The sequence below is a fragment of the Sceloporus undulatus genome, chromosome 1, assembly GCF_019175285.1.
Source record: "Sceloporus undulatus isolate JIND9_A2432 ecotype Alabama chromosome 1, SceUnd_v1.1, whole genome shotgun sequence".
In the NCBI taxonomy this organism is placed as follows: Eukaryota; Metazoa; Chordata; class Lepidosauria; order Squamata; family Phrynosomatidae; genus Sceloporus; species Sceloporus undulatus.
The window spans coordinates 132122943-132132539 of NC_056522.1; the positions used below are offsets into that span (position 1 = coordinate 132122943).

The following is a 9597-nucleotide window of genomic DNA, read 5'->3' on the forward strand; positions in this document are numbered from 1 at the left end:
GTCAGAATGAAGTAGGAATAACACACAGCCAGTGTTTTGCACTTTTTACTTTTTATTGAGTCAGAATGAAGTAGGAATAACACACAGCCAGTGTTTTGCACTTTTTACTTTTTATTTGGCAAGCTGATTTTTGTTTTAAAGGAAACAAACCACCTGTAGATGCTTCAGATGTCGCAGTGTAAAAAGGATTGGGGTCATATAGGTGTGAAAAAGAAGCAGAGTGCTTTTGCCATGCTTTAATGCACTCCTGAAAGAGCACAGAACTACGGTGTACAAGACCACTCAAAGTTCAGCTCAGTCCCAGGAGGTGTGGAGTCTCTGTTGGTATATATTGTGCTTCATGGCACTCTGTGTAAAAGCAAGAGCACAGAAAAGGATGGGCGGATTTAAAAGGTTCTTTTATCGCACATGAAACAAAACATTTTCCAAACTCCAGTTTAGAAGTGTCGGCTGTAATATGTTCACCCCAAATGCAACTAAATATCTTCAGCAATGTGAGATCTGTGCAGAAAAAAATTGTGGACAGTACTGGATCTTTCAGATCTGAGATTCTCCCCATTTCTCCCCTTGCTTCACTTGTCATGTCTCACAAGCCCCTGTTCACTCAGTTCTTGTTCTGCTTAAGTGATACAACAATTACTAACTAGGACATTTTGTGCCTAGAATAGTTATATCACAATCTCCAATTCTTCCCACCATTTTATTTCAACAACATTGGAAGCAGAACTTTAAAAGCAAAACTCGGTACAGACAGGCAGAGCTTGGATTAAAGATCCACTGTCAGGGATTGACACCACTGGGCAAGGCTTCTGCTTGTGGGAAACTCCTTAGAGCTCTTGTGCTACTATCACTTGCTAAACCCACCTCCTGCTTGCCTCAGGACCACCAGGTAGTAGGAAGAGAAATTTGAGCCCTCCCTCTCCAAATTTCTCATTCATGTGGTAGTGACAAACAATGATCCTCACCCAGGTTGGAGATGTTCCAGATGTTGATTAAAGATCATTTGTAAGTTTGTATGAAAAATTGTGAGATTGTGGAAACCCAACTGATCTAATTAGAAAAGTGAATCCATACTCACCCCCCTCCCAGGAAGAATTGAAGGGATTATTTAGACTCAATTGCTGAAAATTTTAAGCATCTTTACTTTCTGAACACATCAACATTCTTTCTTGCATTATTTCATAAACAGGAGAAATCAAATATGAACCAATGAAATAGCAAAAATAAAATATGCACATACTATAGAAGGAAAAATTTGGTTCATAATAAGTGTCTTAATGTCTTTGGTTTGTAGTAAGTGTCTAATATGATTAATTTATGATTAATTTATCAAATAGTCATAGTACCAGCATGCAAATAAATTCATGTTCTATAGTACAAGTGGATTCATACTTCAACACTTTTTTTGTCATCATGCTATTGTGGAGTTGTCCAAGGCTGTAGGTTTCCCATAGAGCTTATTAATATTTTAACTGACTGCTGAAGAAGAACTGAATTTTCATTGCTAGGCAGAGAAATCCAGGATTTGCCCTGCATACATTTTTTACTCCAAGGGCTCAGTAGGAGTTTTACAACTGGTTCAAAATTCAGGGTTGGGATGGACAATGTTCTATTACTGTGAATTTGAATTGCACTAAGGATAGTGTCTCATTATTGTGAGATTTTGGGAATACAGACTTCCACATAATGGTTATCAGCATGAACTGCTTATTAATTTTTAAAAAAATATTATAGTAATATAATCCTGAAGCCAGATAGAAACATAAATTTCCCATATTACTGTGTCTTTTAAGCACACAAGAGAGAGATGATAGGAAGGACATGTTACAAGTCATGCTTCTGAGTATTTGCCCATCTAGCCAATGTATACATGTTTCAGCTTATTGTAGCATGCTCTTTACTTTAAAAACATCACTGAGAAAATTCTTTCAGTTTAGTATGTCTTATTCTTGGATAGGCTAGTCTAGGGAAAGAATAGCTGAGCAGTAGAACACACAGGAGGCCCCAGTTTCAAATCATGACATTTCCAGTTAGGTCTGGGAAAGTGACCCCTGTCTGAAATCTTGGAGGGCTTTTATCAGTTGGTGCTAAGCTAGATGAAACTACCATCTAACTGAGGAAAAGCCACATTCCTGTGTGTGTGTGTGTGTGGCCAGAATCCTACATGTGCTACTTAGTTATGTAACCATGTTAGTTGTGTAGCTAAGTATCATCTCCCAGCCCAATCCTCCCTCCCCATCCTGACCTACTGGGCAGCAGCCACTGCAAGTGATGGGCATCTGGTGTCTTGTTGATTGGGATGGAGCAGGCTGACGTTTTCACTACTCTTTTGTAATCTCTTTTACAGAAGTCAGGACCAGGACCCCATTACAATTCTTCCTCACATCAGAAATCAATCATCAGAGAGAATGGAAATGTCAGTTTGTTCTGTCCTGATTAACAGGGCCCCTGTTGCCCAATCATAAAATCATAAATATGAATTCCAGCCTAGTGATTTTTTATATCTCATGTTTCTCCAGATGGGATTTCATGGGAGAGTGTTGAACAGCAAAAATATCAGATTACTTTTAATTGCATTCTAACCCATATGATTTTGAGGGGAAGCTTGCAAATATGTGGGTAGTTGCCATTCAACAGCCTTCGAGTTGACTTTGATTCATGTTGACCTCATGAGTGAGATACTTCAGTTCCTGCAGGCTCAAGGCCATGGCCTCTTTGATTGTGCCTATCCACCTAATATCTGGTCTTTCTCCCTTTCTGCTATCTCCCACCTTTCCTAGCATTAATATCTTTTCTAGTGAATAGTGTCTTCTCATTATGTGGCTGAAGTATGGCAGCCTGAATTTGATCATCTTGGCCTCTAGGAAGACCCATTTGTTTGTCTTTTTGGCCATCCACAGTATCCTCAGTACTCCAGCACCTCATCTCAAATGAGTTGATATTCTTTCTATCTGCTTTCTTCACTGTCCAGCTCTCACATCTGTACACATGGATGGGAAATACTATCCTTACTTTCATGTTCAGTTTTATATCGTTGCACTTTAGGCTCTTGTCTAGTCATAGCTGCCCTTTCCAGTCATAGTCTTCTTCTGATTTCTTGACTGCAGTTTCCAAGATGAATGATTCATCCAAGGAATGGGGAATTCTTAACTTTTTCAATTTCCTCATTGTCTAGGTTGAATTTATGTAAATCTTCTGTGGTCATTATTTTTGTTTTCTCAATATTTAGCAGTAAGCCTGCCTTTGTGATTCTTCAGCTTTCCTTAGTAATTTTTCCAAGTCTTTGTTGTTTTCTGTTAGTAGCATCGTGTTATCTACATATCTTAGACAGTTGATCTTTTTCTCTGAAGGCTATATGACCAAGTTTCCATTGGTTATCTTCACAAAATATATTTCAGAAGTATGAGGCTGCTGTACAAACACACAGCTTCCATGAACCTCTGTAATATAAGAATCAGGTTAGGAAGACAAGAATTAGACTTAACAATTGTTACATCATTTACTTTGCAATCCTATGCATATTTTCATAGAAGTGAATCTCATCAAATGCTTAGCCACATGAAGTGTGCATAGAATTTCAGCTTTACAGTGTGTCTCTTTACACATTTACCTGGGAGTAAATCCCATTACACTCAGGGATTTACTCCAATTACACTCAGGGATTTACTCCCAGGTAAACAAAAGTAGACCCATTTCATCAGTAGGATTTATCTCTGTGTTGAGTTCAGAATATCAAGAAATGGTTGAATAGGTTCTACTCTAGTTGGTACTAAGGAACATGATGCCAGCCATAGGATTATACTTTTGTATACCTTGTTTGATCCAAATATGGGGTAAGCAATGAGTTCTTCATGTGTTCTTCAGCTTCAACACCCATCAACCCCAGTCAGTCCAGCAACATCTAGAGCTATAAATGGTGTCCATCTATGATCTAAGAGGTTTTTGCAACTGTAACGGTTAACCATAATGCACTTTGTGTAGCTCTGTATAGTGTAGACATTTGTAAAAGCATACATGAGATAAAAATGGCAATTATTCAGTGCTCTTAAACCCCCATGGTGATATGGCTGGAAAACAGATGCAGAATGCTTTCAAAGTGAACCAGCTGACATTTTCTGTGCTATCACTTAACTGCTTTCAAAGTATTTCAGTTTTAGTGCTGAAAATGTCATCTTTTCTTCAATGCTGACAACTTTGACATTTTTGCTTAGGAAGAAATCTTGTACACTTTCTTTCAAATAGCAACATTTGCTGATCGCTTTCTCTCTAAACAATTTGCTTCATTTAATCACTCCAGACTGTGCCACCTGGCTCTCAGATCTAGAGAGTTTTGCCTTGCTTTATCAGCACCTTATAATGCTGCATGGAGTCCTATGATTATTGTATGCCTATTAAGCTTTTTTGAGGGCCCTCATTGACCCAAAGGCATGCCATCATAAAAATAAAAAAGTAAGATACCATTACCAAAGTTTCAACACGTTGGCATAGCAGCTCTTCCAGCAGACAGTTTATGTTAATAAAGGATGTCTGCTATGAAATTCTTATTGATGGTGTGATTAAACAAAAACAAAAAAACCTATTGGCTATTTGTTTTAGAATTTTATCACATCCTATATTTGTATGTTTCAGGACACCCAGAAAGTCCTCTGGGGACTTGTGATCAGATTATGAAGATGACATAATGATAAAAAGAATAATACATGATATTTATTATGCAAATGAAGAATGAAAGGCCAGTTTTGTTTTTAAAGGGTATTTAAAGAGAAAAAGAATTTTTTCAGTGGTGGGATGGCACAATAAAAAGTTGGGGGAGACAGATGGTCCCCACTTATAACTGAACTGTAACTAATTCTGTTCCTGGACACTCCACACATCTGAGGAGGTAGACTCAAGTCTTTAAAAGCTTATGCTACCAGCTTTGTTTTTTTCAGTTCATCTCAAAGCTGTTACAAGATGACTTTGCATATAGCTATGACTCAAGTCACTAGAAAATCCTCATACTATCCAACTTTCCAGCTCTTTTCCTATATCTCTTGCTCGTCTTATCATGGTTTCTTTGATCTGATCTTGTTCTAATTTCAGTTCTAATAATATTTTGTATAATTTTGATATTTGTTTTGATTTATTTTCTAATAGTATTTTTTATATCCATCATGATGCCTCCTTGATTCTGGTCTGTTTTAAATCTTTCATTCAGTTGTTTATATAGTAACCAGTAAGTTTTCGGTTCAAGATGCTTTATTTCTCTATGCTTTTTAATTCTACCTTTTCTTTTGCTCTGTCAACCTTCAAAATATCATAATATTTTATCCATCTGTTGGTGGCTTTCCATCTGCCAAAAAAGCCCTCTTGAGGGGAAACCCAACCAGGTATCCCCTCATAAAAATCTTTTGTTGTTTTCCATCAGGACTCAATCAGTGATTTATGAAGGAAAAGGTGTTCAACCTCCTAGAAAAAAATTACTTTACATGGTCCCAGTGGTGTGAACACTATTGGCTCAAGCATGGAAAGTCAAGAGGGTCCCAACAGTAGAGGAAAGGTTGTTAAAGATGTTAGATACCATAGAAATGGACAAATTGACTTGCTCAATGAATGGTAAATTCTTTGAAGAACCTGAAAAGGAATGAAAGAGTTTAATAAGGTATTGTAAGATTAAATGGAGTTGAAGAAATGACATTAAAGTTAAATAAATATTCATACACAAAAGAAATAACTTCTCGTGATAGATTTCAATTATCCAGACAACAAAAGAACTACATTTAAGCTAGAAGTGGGTAAAGGTAAACGGATGCATTACACCAAACAGACTGTAATTTAGGAAGGATGAACAGTGTTCCTATAACATGGATAGTTATTAATTGATTTGAATCATCTAGAAGTTAAGAGCGCGGGACTGAAGATGAACTTTGGTCATTCATTTACTGTAATGTTATAATTTTAATACAAAGTGAGAAGGAGTTAGGGTTGATGATGTAGTTTAAAATCAATAAAATGATTTTTTAAAAATAGAAAATCCTCATAATATGGTTCTGAACAGGAACTGACCCAAGTACTGTAGGCTATCATCTCTCAATCTTTACCTGCCTTTCTGAGAGTAAATTCTGTTGAATTAAGTGGGGAGTAGGCCCCATTTAATTCAACACTGCTTATTAAGTTACTTGTTAAAATTCATTCTCACTATTTATTATGCTATTGAAAAAGTAATTCTTCAGCCTTACTTGTTGAAACATAAAAATACCATTGGATGTTTCATGTTCAAAAACAAGTGCTGCTAAAAGTCACTGGACTGCATGCACTCCACTGGCTACACTTCGTCCACCCCTGCAATAGAGTAACTTGCTGTGTAATTCATTGTATTACTTGTTAGTTTTCCATTATTTTACTTAATAAAAAACAAATTTGATAAGAGAACTGTGTGAAACAAAAGATCCTTGCAAAAATGCCTCTATGATGTCTTTTAAACGTTGCTTTTTAAAAAGTAAACATAGTAAACCAGTAAACATTACTCATGTGACACCAACAGACTACCTTCAATTCTACTCACTAAGTTGCTTTAAAAATGCAATTTGATTATGGTCTCATTACTTCCAAATAGGTTAACATTCACAGGTAAATAAGTCACTTGTACCTTGCTACGTCTAAGCTCTGCTGCTCAGCAAAAGTGTATTAGAGACTGTGCAGAAAGTGTTCTGTGCTACCTCAAAGTAATTTCTCTCTTTTTACCAACCATGGCTGGGCTGGGAACAGGTATCATCTTCACTTTACGTCTCTCACAGCAACCAATATGAACTTCTATATCACACCAGGTTACTGCTCCACACATTCTTTAAAGTGGCAAATTCAGCTCCAGTTAACTTACCACCTCAGTAAACAAGAAGCTGCTCAGGATATCCCTGACTGATGGGAACTGCAGATAGGTCAGAGAAAGAGAAAGCAGGTGATTGATAACCATCTCATGCACAGCCTGGGCTGCAGCCTGCTAACTTTACATGCCCTCTGTCTGATTGTGCCCACATGAAAAGATACTGAGATGTAACACTGGCATTATGCTGTTCCAGTCTAAACAGGAGATTTGGATTGGATTGCCTTTCAATACACCTGCTCACTTAACTCCTTTTATTCTTTCTGTTTAAACAAGCATTTTCTTCTAGAAGTACAAGCTAAACATAAAATTAAAAATGAGTATTAACTATAGACACCACTTTAAAAATACATGCAGTCTGTTTTGTTTATGCATGATGTTGATATATTGTATAACATATATACAAAATATATTGCATATATAAATATATTCTCACTTTCTTTTCTCTCCCTCGTGGGGTACATAAAGGGATATTGTAGCATCTTTGAGACCAATCGAGGGGTAGAAATTAGTAGCATAAAATTTTATGTTTCTTTTGCCATATTTTAGTCTATAAAAGTAAAATAAAAACCCAGGGGAATCAGAAGGAAGCTTTTGGGCAGAATGGATTCTTAATTCTTTGAAACACATCCACAGATTGTGCCCATTCTTAGGAAAGAAACTAGTCATAGGGAATGAGGCAAGCTGTGACCACAGATATTTTCAGTGTATTATGGACACAGAAGCCAACCAGCTGCATATGAGAAGCCTGTCAGCCATACATGGGTACCTCCACTTAAAAAGCTCTGCAAGTACAAGTAGGCAGATTGAGATTGTTTTCTCAGGTAGTAAACTCAAAGTAGCAATTCCAGTAATGTTTCCATCTGTTTTAGATCAGAGCTGTACAAAGTCATACTTTTAGCTCTAGGTCTATCTGAGGTGTGATAGAGAACCCTATTCCTTCACCAAGTGAGGTTCATTTGCCAGTCCATCTTGATGCTGAACATGGAGTGTGAACGTGGTATTATTTGGACCTCAGGCTGCAAAATGTCTAACTATGCCCTTTATGTAGACATACAGTCTGCCTTCTGTATCCACAGATTCTACCAACCACAGCTTGGTTGGTAGATATTCCAGATCCCCCCCAGCAAATCTTAATCCTCTGTTGTTCTACTTTATTAGTGTTTTTAATATGTCCCAGTCTCTTCCTCCCCCTTTCCTCCTTTGTCTTCAGCATATCTCAGTGGCTGCAAACTGACTTCAAAGTAAAAAAAAACAGTGTACATTCAACTCAGCAGGAGGGAGAGGAGAGGAAGGAAGAATCTTGCCCTTACCAGGAAGCTCAGGCAAAAGAAAATAACTGCAGACCCTCCTGGCTTGTGTGCCCTTCCTCATTAATACATGTTGCTATTTTGCCCACACTCTGATGTTCCTTGGCCACATGTATCTTGGGTTTCATTTGTGAAACATGGAAGGGTATGGAATCATTGTATTTATTCTACTTGGGCCTAGCCATTAGATTTGGGCCATAGCATTCTTTATTTCATGGCTAGCTAATAGGCACACTTTGTGCTCTAACATCCTTGACAAGTCTGCATGTTCCACAGAATTTAATTCTTTATTGCATTTCTTGACTGAAAGCAAGACAGTCATTCCTAGTGAGCGGCTATATATCATTTAGTCATCTTGCTGTGGAAAGCAGCCATTTGGGCAAGATGTAAAATTAAAGAAGTCATGGATCCAGGAACTTTGAGGGCCTCCTTTTTGTCCATAATGGATAAGAAAAATGACTTTCTGAACTAGATGGAGGCACTAAAAATAGTGCTTTGTGCAATGGAAATTGTACAGTTATATTTCACTTCTGTGCTGACTGACATGTTCAATTAGCTTGTCAGTTTTTGGTAGTAGATAATTCACTCATAAAAGCTCTGAACTAGTTCTGATTTTCTCTCTCGCACGTATAAACATATTCTCTCTCTCTCTCTCTCTCTCTTTCTCAAAATATTGTCTCCAGTCCAATTAATATGTCCAAGTGTTCACATTCCTTACTGAGGGAAAAAGCCTTCCATAGTTAGACTATGCTTTGGAGGAAAAGGTCTGTAATAATATTGACAGTTAATTATACTGAATAGATGCCTAATTATCACCAGCTTCCAAATCTAAAACAGCTACTCAATAGCAGCAGTGCACCACAGGGCAGAGGTACAGTATATAGCATCTTTGCAACAACCCTGTGTGACCTCTCTGTCCCCATAACCACTAAACAGGAAGCTAAACTGAAAACTCTGTCATAACCTTTCAGCTATCAGCCCCTGTATTAATTTGCATATGTTACAAATGCATTGTCAGATGCCTTGGAAAAGCAGGACAAGTATGAGGGAGGACTTAAGCCATTCTTGGTCTACTGTGTCTCCAGTTTTGAAATTGCCTGAAGCTGTGGATAGGTAGGAAATGTGTATTTGGAACCCTCTGGGGAAGGGATAACAACAATTTTGACTATCATTAGTAGGAAAAGGATAAAGCAAGTAATCTACTGTTTGTCCACTTTAGATCATGACCCTGTCTGCACAGGCTGAGGGCATACTGGAGTATTATTGTCCCAGAGGTGCTTCAACAACCCCCTGTTACTTGGCACTCCTGTTGCAATGCTGGGCAGCTGTTGGCATGCATGTCCTGCTGTACTGCCCAGTGCACCTGCTACCATGGCAAGTTGCTCACTCTGAGGGTAGGAAGAGGTACCCAGCATTGATCACATA

The 9597-nt window shown here is 37.8% G+C and overlaps 1 protein-coding gene across 1 annotated transcript in view; it reads left to right on the forward strand.

Annotated features, from left to right (window-relative positions):
- Positions 1–9597, forward strand: part of LOC121925326 (protein eyes shut homolog) — a 361923-nt gene that overhangs the window by 159057 nt on the left and 193269 nt on the right. The gene's annotated exons all lie outside the window — the stretch shown is intronic.